We start from the raw sequence: 12075 nt of genomic DNA, 5'->3' as shown, positions 1-12075 counted from the left end.
ATGCTTGTATACAGAAACCCAGCATTATATGGTCTACTCCATTTGTTTCGAATTAGGTTTCGCTTGCTAGTTCTAAAATAAACTAACCGGTGATATCTAGTTCATTTGAATCAAGCTTCAAATAAAAGATCAGGTCCATGAATTTTTTTTTTTTGAATCATTGATAAGGTAATGATGAATGACAACTCTAAGCAAGTGATCGAATATTGTGCTAACAGTAAGTTCCAACAGAAAGTAATGTGTTTCATATGTGTATTACAGTTTCCTCTTAATGCAAAACATGCTGAGGCATGTTCTTAAAAAAAAAACAAAATACATGTGTATTACAGATTTATAGTGTGCTAAACTTGGTGCAATTTGCTACAGGATATTCAGTATTCGTCTATTTGTACAACCAACAATTTCTGAACCCACATCTGTCCAGTAGCCAAGTTTCCCCAGAAATGCCATCGTAAATTAAGGTGAAATTTGTGAATAAATATATATATATATAGTTTTTCTTTTTAATAAAAATTCTGCTAATTGTACATTGCGCATCGTAAATTAAGGATAAATTTATAAGTATGCATAGCTAATGTTGTCTATTTTTGCACTTTTTCGATCAGATTCTATAGTAGAAGTCGAATGGTTGTGAAAACTGAAGTTTAATTGACTAGATTTCACGTTTATATTTTCTTTTAACATTTAGCTAATCTCGGTGGTGTGTTATTGAAAGATCTAAACCCAGATTTATTCGATCCCTAAAGGAAGATGTATAGCACAACCACCTTAATTTTATGCTAGTGTAGAAATGAAACATCATGATGTCACCACAAATAGTATACCCCATTTCTCATTCAACATGGAACCATTGCATTTTGTAAAATATGTTTCACACGGTTCATCTTTTAAATAAACAGGCACAAGCACACACTAATTAATAACGCCTAAACATTAAAATTCTACATGTCACAAATTAAAAACATTTATTCATGTATATACCTTGGTACATATATATACATACGCTAATACTTTTAACATTTCGTAAAGATTGTCACCGGTTAGTTTATTTTTGAACTAATCGATGATAACTTTTACGAGATAGAGGTAGTAACATGCAAGAGCTTGCTACGTACGTACATGCCCATAGAAGGCTGCTGCTGCTCATGGCTTAGCTTCTTGACTTCCAATCTGATGGCCGTCTCCCGGCATGTTTCCAGGGCTACTCCAACTGTCATACTCAGGGCGTGGTATGGCATGGTGGTTGTCGATGGACGTCCCCTCTGTCGTCGTAGTGGTCGTCCCTTCCTTCACTACTCCATGACGAAGCTCATCTGCTCTCACTGCTTGCTTGTGAGAAGACAAAGTGCAAAAGTTAATCAGAAGTATGGAAAAGACCAAGGGAAGAAGAAGCTTATTCATGTTGATCAAGTGATTTGGAGACAAAAAAGCAATTTGAGAGAGATCAAGTGATTTGATTAGCTGATCACAATCTGTTGAGTTCTGCTCGAGGTGTGTTATTTATAGGAAGAGAACGTGACAAGTATGTAAAGAAATTTCTCTGTTTTTGTTTCCTACAAATTGTTGCAGTTTTACTGTGGTCAGTAGTGGTGTCTCTTTCAGTCGTGGATTCTCCACCTGAGTGAGGCAAATCTAGACTATGGTTGGGCAAGCATATTAATACCTCTCAAATCTATAGTATTTCTCGGAACTTTTTTCATGCTTATTAATAAAAAACTGCATTGAGACCCAATAATAATAACAGCATGGCCTAATGCTCAAAAAGGTAGTACTATTCATAAAGTAAACGATGCACGCTGAAACATGCATATACAAACTTTCTGTTACATGCCGTCCAATTTACCGGACTCAAATGCAGGTGACAAGTAATGATCGACATATATTTATTTTTTTTTGGAATAGGGAATTCATTAAAATTCTAGCTGCCTCAACATCAATAGATGTAAATAAAAAACCAAATATACAGTAATACAACTACCAACAAAGAAACACAAGTAGAGTTCGAAAACAAATTATGTTGGTAAAACTCAAGCCGTTTCTTGAAAAGATTTGTATGAATGTAGTTTCAAGTACATATATAGCAGGCCCATTTCATTTGAGGATAGTATTACTCCTTTTGTAACAGAGTTTAGAACCTTATATAAAATCCTGATCAAGACATTCCAGACTGGTTAGCTTCAATGCAAAACAGAAACACAGTACATCCTCTGATTTTTAACCTTAGATTATGTCTGCATCTGAATCCATGAAATTTAGATCTATTCTCAGAAATATGCAGTACACAATATTGAAACCTCTAATTTTCAACAATTCAGATACAGTGAACATGAACATTACAAAAATTACAGCACAGTAAGGGTTAACTACTCAACAGTATTTTTTTTTGAAAGAAACAGTAGGGTTTCCTCTCATGTGTTATATATATATATATATATATATATATATATATATATGGAGTAAACAAGTCTTACAAAAAATTACAGAAGGACCCAGATTCCTGGATCAAATACAAAAGTGGAAGTACAAAAAGCAAGTATCATATGACAATATGTATCCATGTTTCAACTGCTGGGAAATATTTCTTATTGTACATCTCCTTATACGTTACTGTACCATTTTGCCCAGCCTCTGCTTCGGCCTATAATCCTATTCCTCGCAGCAAAGGACTCGACCATGCTGCCTGACGTCAGGTTGCCATGTGAGAACGAGCTATGCTGCAAGTTCACGATCTTGCGAATTCCCACCGATTTGTGAGCTGATGCAGCACCAATCATCTGCAGTTTTGTAAACTCTACTCTTGCTTTTTGAAACATCACATCAGATGTACACTGAGTTCAACCCATATTTCTGTCAAAGTAAACTGAAGAATCCATACTGAATTTATTAAACATCATCATGAGTTTATTTCAAAAATGATGATGAAAATACCTCTGATCCACATGAGTTCAGACTGGGAAAAATTACTGTCCCTCAAAATGGTAATTCTAATCTACACCTTCCGGTCGATCTGAACCAAAAAAAATCTTGAAACCTCTACCACTCAATTATTCTGAATCTGAACCATCTAAACCAAGGTATCAACACTGGTAAAAATTTACACCTCCAGGGGCCGTGGCTTGGGCTTCTCGACAACAATCGCCTGAGTGGTTAGGACCATTCCAGCAACCGAGGCAGCATTCTGGAGTGCACACCTTGTCACCTTGGCAGGGTCGATCACACCGGACTCGATCAGGTTCTCGTTCGTGTCCATCATTGCATTGTAACCTACTGCCCACTCACTCTCCCTGACTTTCTCAACGACCACTTCCCCTTCCACTCCAGCGTTGTGTGCAATAAGTGAAGCAGGTGCTACTAGTGCCTGCAGAAGATCAGAGATATTACTCCACGGCTAGAAGCCCTAGCCTAGTCATTTGTATTCAGAAAAGTGTGTCTTAGATGATGGATTCTTGATAGGTCCAACGGTGTAGATGAATGTACAGTCGAGCAAAGTTCAGTTGAGTGATATGTTAATCAAGTTACCTTCTGAATGATGTCAGCACCAAGGCGCTCATCAGGGTCTTCAATTTTCTCTTTGATAGCCAGGACCAAAGTAGATAGGTGCACATAAGCTGTACCACCTCCAGGAACAATGCCCTCCTCAATGGCTGAGAAAGTGGCATTCTTTGCATCCTCAATTCGCAGTTGCCGGTCCTCAAGCTCAGTCTCAGTTGCAGCCCCAACCTTGATGACAGCAACACCACCAGAAAGCTTTGCGATTCTTTCAGCTAACTTCTCAGAGTCAAACTGAATCAGTTTCAGAAAGCTCCTTCTTTAGCTGTGCTACCCTTGCCTGGATCTCATCTTTGCTAGCTGCATCCGCTATAAGGGTTGTCGTAGTTTGGTGTATTGTAAACGGAATTGGAATGGGAGTAAAAAATATACGTTTTGTTTGTGTAATGAGACTATTGGTCATCTGTTCTTTCAATATAGAACAGCTAGATTTCTTTGGGGAGTTATTCATATATGTTTTGGTATAACACCTCCACTTAATGCAACCCATATGTTTCATGGGTGGTTGAATGGGGTGGAAAGGAAGATGAAGTATAAAATTATAATGGGAGCTTCGGCGTAATGCTGGGCAATTTGGCTTAGTCGAAATGATGTGATTTTTGATAACACTCCTATGAAATCTTTTATGCAGGTCCTATTTAGAGCTACTCACTGGATTCGAGTTTGGAGTCAACTACAGAAGACGGAAGCCGACAGAGAGCAAATAAAGGCGGCGTGCATGAAGTTGGAGGCCGTTGTCATGCAGTTGTTTGCGGAAAATGGATGGCGTTTTAGTAATCGTTTGTGTCTTTAATTTGTGGTGATGTGTGATTTGGTCTCTGAGTTGTGATGCTACTGTCTTGTTGGCTACGGGTTCTATGAACCCTAGGCTGGAACTTTTTTATTTCCATTATCTAAAAAATTCAGGGGGAAAAAAAGAATGGTTGTTCAAGTGGAGTTTTTAACGAACCTCCATTCCTTCTTCAACCTCAACAGTAGTCTCAAAAGATGATGAAGATTCGATTGAAAGGACACCATCAGGACCCACTTTGTCAATAGCGTCAACGATCATCGATCCAATAAATTCATCGTTTCCAGCGGAGATAGAGGCAACAGCTGTAATACAGAACGAACCCCAAATTAGCCAGGTTGCCTTCTGTATCCACATTTGGTTTTACCTCGATCTTGACATAAAAGTGAGAGTACGTAAAAGATGATTTGAAAAGGAAAAAAAAAAGAAGATACAGCAATGACCTTTGATATCACCACCTCCCTTAACTGGTCTAGCCTTCTTCTCCAGCTCCTCAACTATCCCGTGCACAGCTTTGTCAATCCCCTTCTTAAGCGACACAGGGTTCGCACCAGAAGTCACACTAAGAAGGCCAAGCTTGATGATCTCACGAGCCAGGACAGAGGCAGTTGTGGTCCCATCCCCAGCAGAGTCATTGGTCTTGCTAGCAACCTATAAACATACCAAAACGGACAGACACGGCTCAAGAAATTCAGAATTTTGCAAATACCGTGTATCTTGGATGTTTTACAGCCAAAACCTCACCTCATGAATAAGTGCTGTGCCAGCGTTTTCCATTGGATTTGTGATGTCCCTTGGCCGCGACGATGCCACTGTCGGATGTGAGAACAACGCAGGGATGCCAGAGAGCGAGTTCGGCGAGGCAAGGATCCGCGACCAGAGATGGTTCGCCAGATCTATTTTCTTACTTGGATAAAAATTCTGGACCAGGTTGGCAGAAGCCGTCGTAGCGCTTATATGCTTGCGCCCGAACCGTATTCCGCTTACAGACATGCACACTTACTTAAAACAGGAAATTAGTTAACCAACTACGAAAACGTAAAACACGAAACCGTCTTCACTTCAAACGCTTCCCGCCATCGCAGAGTCCTCTGTTTCTCCCGGTTGACACCAGCCATGACATCGCCCCCTCCTTGAGACATTGCTTGCCCCCAAGCAATGGCCGACGGAAATCTTGCACGCAACACATTGTAATCCTCCCAGGTAGTGAAGTTTGGATCAACATTCCTCCAGCGTACCTTGATCTGGACGATGGCCTTGTTTCCTTTCTTCACCATGCGACGGTCCACGATGGCCACAAGTTCAGTTCCCAGTTCTAACAGATCAACCACCTTGGGCAATGCTTCAAACACCGGACTGTAGTTGCTAGTAAAGAGCTTCAATTGGGACACATGAAAAACCGGATGTATTAAGGAACCCTCAGGCAGCTCTAGTTTATAAGAAACAGCTCCAATTTTCTGCAACACCCGAAAAGGCCCATAGTACTTGAAGGCAAGCTTTGGAAATGGTCTGCTGGCTACAGAATGCTGCTTGTAAGGCTGTAACTTGAGTAAGACTTGTTCACCCACCATGAATTCCCTATCAGTACGGCCTTTATCAGCTTGCAGTTTCATCCTATTCCTTGCAGCCGACAAATGTTGTTTCAGCAACTGAAAGTGAGCCTCTCTGTCAGCTACCAAGTCCAGAACTGAGGAGTCCACAAAAGTAGAGGTAGTGGGCACTGAATAGCAATTAGCATCATGACCATAAAGAGCTTTGAAAGGAGAACAATCAATAGCTGAGTGGTAGGAAGTATTATACCAAAATTCAGCTAGTGAGAGCCATAGTTTCCACTTTTTGGGGCTGTCAGCCACTGCACACCTTAGATACATTTCCAAACACTGATTGACATGTTCACTTTGACCATCGGTCTGTGGGTGATACGCTGTGCTCAATAGTAGTTTGGTCTGTAATAGAGCAAATAGGTGCTTCCACATATGGCTAGTGAAGATCTTGTCTCTATCAGAGATTATAGTGCGAGGAACACCATGTAACTTGACCACATGATCCATTAACAACTGAGCCACAGACATTGCAGTGAATGGATGTTTGAGAGGAATAAAATGGGCATACTTAGTGAACCTATCCACCACCACCAAAATGGTATTAAACCCCTCGGAACATGGAAGCCCTTCAATAAAATCAAGAGTGATGTCCTGCCATGCTCCCTCTGGTACAAGTAGAGGTTGTAGAAGGCCTGGAGGATGGACTCTTTCAGACTTTGCTTGTTGACAAGTAGTGCACTGTCTGACAAAGTCTGTACATCTTGTTTGAGGCCTCTCCAATAGAAGTAATTCTTAATCCTTTGGTAAGTTGCTACCATGCCTGAATGACCTCCTATGGGACTGTCATGAAAAGAGGCAATCAATTTTGTTCGTAATGCCGAATTGTTGCCAATCCACACCTGATCATGCTTCTTGATAAGACCCCTGTCCAACATAAACCCAGCTTCATTAGGACTAGATATGGCCAACTCACAAAGTAGATTTTGAGCTTCAGAATCTGTAGCATAGCTATTGAGAACCTCCTGAATCCACTGAGGAATCACTCCAGTGACCAAGGTCAAAGTACAAATGTGAGACCTGCGAGACAAGGCATCAGCAGCTGTATTATCAGTACCCTTTTTGTATTGGATCTTGAAATGAAGAACCATAAGCTTGGTCATGGCCTTTCTTTGCAAATCAGATTGAAGTTCCTGCCCTTCCAGAAAACTGAGAGCTTTATGATCAGTTTTAATTGTGAATTCTGTTCTCTGCAAATAAGGGCGCCATCTATCCACTGCCTCGATCAGAGCAAGGAATTCTTTCTCATAAATAGATAATTTCTTGTTTCGATCTCCCAAAGCTTTACTTAAATAAGCTACTGGTTGCCCCACTTGCATTAGTACAGCTCCTATACCTTCATGAAAAGCATCAGTCTCGACCACAAATGGAGTATCAAACTTAGGCAAAGCCAAGACAGGAGTAGAAACACATTGCTTGCTTTAACAACCCAAAGGCATCCTGAGCAGCCTCATCCCAAGAAAACTGTTTACCTCTCAACAACCTAGTGAGTGGTTTGGCTATAATACCTTGTGAGCCCCAAGAAACCTCTGAGTTCAGTGAAATTCATGGGAACTGGCCATTGCATCAAAGCTTCTATTTTTGCAAGGTCAGTTGCAACTCCTGCAGAAGTAATAATATGTCTCAAGTAACTCAACTCAGACTTGGCAAAAGTGCACTTCTTCATCTTCAAGTAAAACTGATGTTCTCTCAAAGTACTGAACACCAATCTGAGATGCTTGATATGATCTTCTAGATTAGGGCTGTAAATTAGAATATCATCCAAGAAAACCATAACAAATTTCCTTAAGAAGGGTGCCAAAATAGCATTCATAGCACACTGAAAAGTGGCAGGTGCATTAGTAAGTCCAAATGGCATGACTCGAAATTCATAATGGCCATGATGTGTTTTGAATGCAGTTTTGTATTCATCACCATGCTTCATCCTGATTTGATGATAGCCCGTAGTCATATCTAGACTTGAAAAGAAGGTGGCACCAGCCAATTCATCCAGTATCTCCTCCACCAATGGCATGGGAAATCTATTCTTGATTGTGAGAGAATTCAATTTCCTATAATCAATACAAAACCTCTAGGAGCCATCCTTCTTTTGCACCAAAAGTACTGGTGAGGCAAAAGGACTAACACTTGGGACTATAAGACCAACTTCTAGCAAAGACTGAACTTGCTTCTCAATTTCAGTTTTGTGATAAGCAGAGTACCTGTAAGGTCGTGCATTTACTGGTATGGCCCTAGGTACCAAGGGAATGTGGTGGTCATAGGGTCTGCTGGGAGGTAGATTCTTTGGGTCTGAGAATATGTCTTGAAATTCCTCAATCAGAGCAGCAACAGCAGGCTGGATAAGTGCAGGATCAGGATTAGTAACTTGCTGAAGCAAAACAAAAGACCAGACTTCATTGCCTTTTAACCATTTGTCTACTTGAAGCCTGCAAACTTCAGTGACAGGAGCAAGTTGAGAATTATCCCCTTGGAGCAACACCCTGTGGCCTCTGTCCATAAAGGACATGGTTTTGTTCACCCAGTCACACTCCATTGGACTGTGGTGACTCAGCCAGTCATAACCCAAAATTGCATCATATGGTCCCAAATCCAGAACTCTCATATTAGTAGAAAAAGAGTGACCATTAGCCCACCAAGGAACTCCAAGTACCATTGTATCAGAGTGCAAAGAATCCCCATTAGCCATTGTCACCTTAGCTGGTACACATGCAGTTTGCTGCAACCCACAACAATTGACCATGGCTGAATTGATGAAGCAATGAGAACTCCCAGAATCAATGTGTAGCAGCATCAATTTGTTGTTCATAATGGCCCTGACCTTCATGCAGTTATTGCCATCAGCACCACTGACAGCATTTAAGGATAGATGACAGAGGCCTTGCAGTGCATCATCTTCTTTTTGAAGTTGCTCCAACACTTCATCAGATAGAGTCATATTCATGTCATCAGTAGTAACTGCATTCAGCTGCATGGCTTGTCGTTTGGCACATTTGGCAAGATGGCCTGGTTCAAATTTCTCACCACACGCATAGCATAAACCATTTAGTTTTCTGTACTCCCTGAGCTGCCTTTCCTTAGAAAGGTCTGGAGTTGTCCCCTGCTGCTTGCCATCTCCCTTAGAACTGGAAGCTTTATCCTTGGACTGATAAGGCTGCTTAAAGGATTTGAATTTGGATTTGTCCAAGGTTTCCTGCTGAATATCAGCCAAAAGCATTGCTCTGTTCACAGACTGAGGCAACATAGTCTGCACTGGGGACTGGAGCTCAGTTTTCAGAACCTTGATATACTGAGTGACAAAGAAGGTCTCGTCCATCTTCGAGTTATGCATAGCCACCATGTAACGCAACTCTTCAAACTGTTTGTTGTACTCTGCTAGTGTGGAATCCTGTTTCAGGCTCAACAGACCTCTCATGGCTTTGGGGTAGGCCTCAGCTCCAAAGTTTTCAAGCATCGAATGAGTGAAAACATCCCAGGACTCAATACCAGCTTGAATTTTATGCACTTGGTACCAGCGGGCGGCATCGCCCTCCATGTGTAGAGAGGCTGCGACCACCCGCATCTCTTTGGCCACGCGGAAAAGCTGAAAATATGTGAGACATTTGTCCAACCACACCACTGGATCATCGCCCTCGAATTTAGGAAACTGCATCTTTGGCATAGCCACTGAAACCTGTTCCTTTTGTGTGTTCTCCGGTCGTTGGTGGAACGGACCCCTTGAACCTGAAGGTCTGTGAACATCAAACTGCGGATCATCTCGTCGCCCTCTCCGATCTGAGCCCCCGACCCAAGAGCGTCGACCGCGCGAACGAGATCCTTCACGGCCATCAGTGTCTTCAGTGGAAGTCTCCATACCACGCGCCATCGACTCCAAACGAAGACCGGCAACCACTTTACCCGTCTCCTCAAGTTGCCGAGACAATAAAGTGCGCTCCTTTGCCGCCTCCTGAGCCACTGCTGCTGTCAAATCAGCTTGTGCCATCAACTGCTGCTGCACTTCGTCGATATCAGTGATGCGCTGCTGCAGCGAGTCGATTGTCTCGAAAAACTGATCCCAGCCTTCGTCCTCCTTCTGCAACTCCGCCGCCATCGCCTTCAACAACAGATCGGTCTGGACCGAAGGTTTGTGCTTTGGCGCCACAATCGACAGTCCGGACGGCAACCGCAACTGAAACCACGAACGTAGGAAGCGCTGCTTGAAAACTGAATCGAAGATCGCACACCCACGCCAAGGATGTAAGGCTCTAGATACCAACTGTTATGTCCCTTGGCCGCGACGATGCCACTGTCGGACGTGAGGGACGCCGGAGAGCGAGTTCGGCGAGGCAAGGATCCGCGACCAGAGATGGTTCGCCAGATCTATTTTCTTACTTGGATAAAAATTCTGGACCAGGTTGGCAGAAGCCGTCGTAGCGCTTATATGCTTGCGCCCGAACCGTATTCCGCTTACAGACACGCACACTTACTTAAAACAGGAAATTAGTTAACCAACTACGAAAATGTAAAACACGAAGCCGTCTTCACTTCAAACGCTTCCCGCCATCGCAGAGTCCTCTGTTTCTCCCGGTTGATCACCACCAGCCGTGACAGGATCGTACAGCTCAATCGCACGGGCAATGGTGGCTCCATCATTTACAGCTTTGGGGGCACCGAACTCGTCCAACACGACATTCCTTCCTGTAAACATACAGCCCCAATGACCTTAGTTTCCTTCAAGCTGAACAGAAGTGCAAGTTTTCCTTTCAAAAGTTTGTTTGTTTGCTGTTCTCACACCTCAAAAAGAATTCGCAAAAACAAAAGTGTGTGCCGTTAAATAATACTACTTCATTCATAAAATGTTGTCGTTGGCTGCACCATTAAATAATACTCCCTCCTTTCTTTATTGTCACCGGTTAGTTTATTTTAATAAAATAAAAACGGAGGGAGTACTACTTCATTCCTAAAATGTTTTTCCTTTTGAAAATATATTCATTCCTAAAATGTTGTCTCCGGCTAGTTCAGAATTGAACTAACCATCACCAACATTTTAAGAATGGAGGGAGTCCATAGTACAATACAACATATGGTTCCCATGAGAACAATCAAAGCTACTGGTACGCTCTTAAAAAGGAACATGTGGCTTTTAAATACACGAGATGTCAAAAATCAGTATTCATTCCTCACTAAGCTTCAACATTTCGGAATCAGTGGTCAATGCATATGTTGCGATTCAGGAGGTCGATGGAGCATAACCAAACCTAACCTTTTTTTCACAGCTACTCCAGCATTGTACTGTACTATCAGAACTGGGCGTTAGTTACTAGTACCAGTACCTCGCGGGCCGAGGGTGACACCGACGGCGTTGGCGAGCTTCTCGACTCCGGCCTGGAGCGCGGCTCGCGACTTCTGGTCGAAGGCGATGTCCTTGGCGTCGGCACGCACCACGAACCTCCGGGACCTCCTCGACCCGCCCTTCGAGAGTGGGCTGCGGATCGGAGGAGGGAGGCGCTCGAGACGGCGTTGGCGGAGGCCATTCCGTCGAGTGCTCTGCTGGTGAGTGACGTCTGAGTGAAGAAGATAACGAGGAATTAGGGACAGGGATGAGGTTTTGCCGTTTTTCATACGATGGGATGAGTTGCCTTGAAAGATTTAAAAACTGATTAGATGCAAATCAATAAACTAAAAAATGTTTAAAAAAATTATGAATGTACTTTATTAACTATTCTATTATTTAAATATTTAAACTGATTTTAGCCATTCATTAGATTGGTTAATATTTTAATGATTTGGAAGTGAGATCAAATCAAATTCCATTGATGTTTTAGCACATTATCCAGAAATTGAAAATGCTAACGGTAGTGTTGGATATCACCCTTAGAAAAAATGTTACAAACAGCCACTACGTAAGAAACACAAAGACATAAAATTAAATGAAGATACACTTCAAAATAAGCATCTTCTTTTATGTAAATAGTGAAACACGTCTTTAATGTGTGTCTCTTTTTACGAAGAATCAATATTCGAGACACACATCAAAAGTGTATAAATATATCAAAGAAGATACATATTTCTGAAGGTGTGTTTCCTTTTATGTAGACCAATATTAGAGACACATATACAGAAAGTATATCTCCTTTGAAGCATGTCAAAGGAAACAAG

The 12075-nt window shown here is 42.0% G+C and overlaps 1 pseudogene; it reads right to left on the bottom strand.

The window, feature by feature from the left end:
- Positions 1-3094: 3094 nt before the first annotated feature.
- On the bottom strand, positions 3095-11450 carry LOC112873212 (annotated as a pseudogene).
- Between the last annotated feature and the right edge of the window lie 625 nt (positions 11451-12075).

Source organism: Panicum hallii, chromosome 9 (assembly GCF_002211085.1).
Source record: "Panicum hallii strain FIL2 chromosome 9, PHallii_v3.1, whole genome shotgun sequence".
In the NCBI taxonomy this organism is placed as follows: Eukaryota; Viridiplantae; Streptophyta; class Magnoliopsida; order Poales; family Poaceae; genus Panicum; species Panicum hallii.
This window is presented reverse-complemented; position numbering and strand designations above follow the sequence as displayed.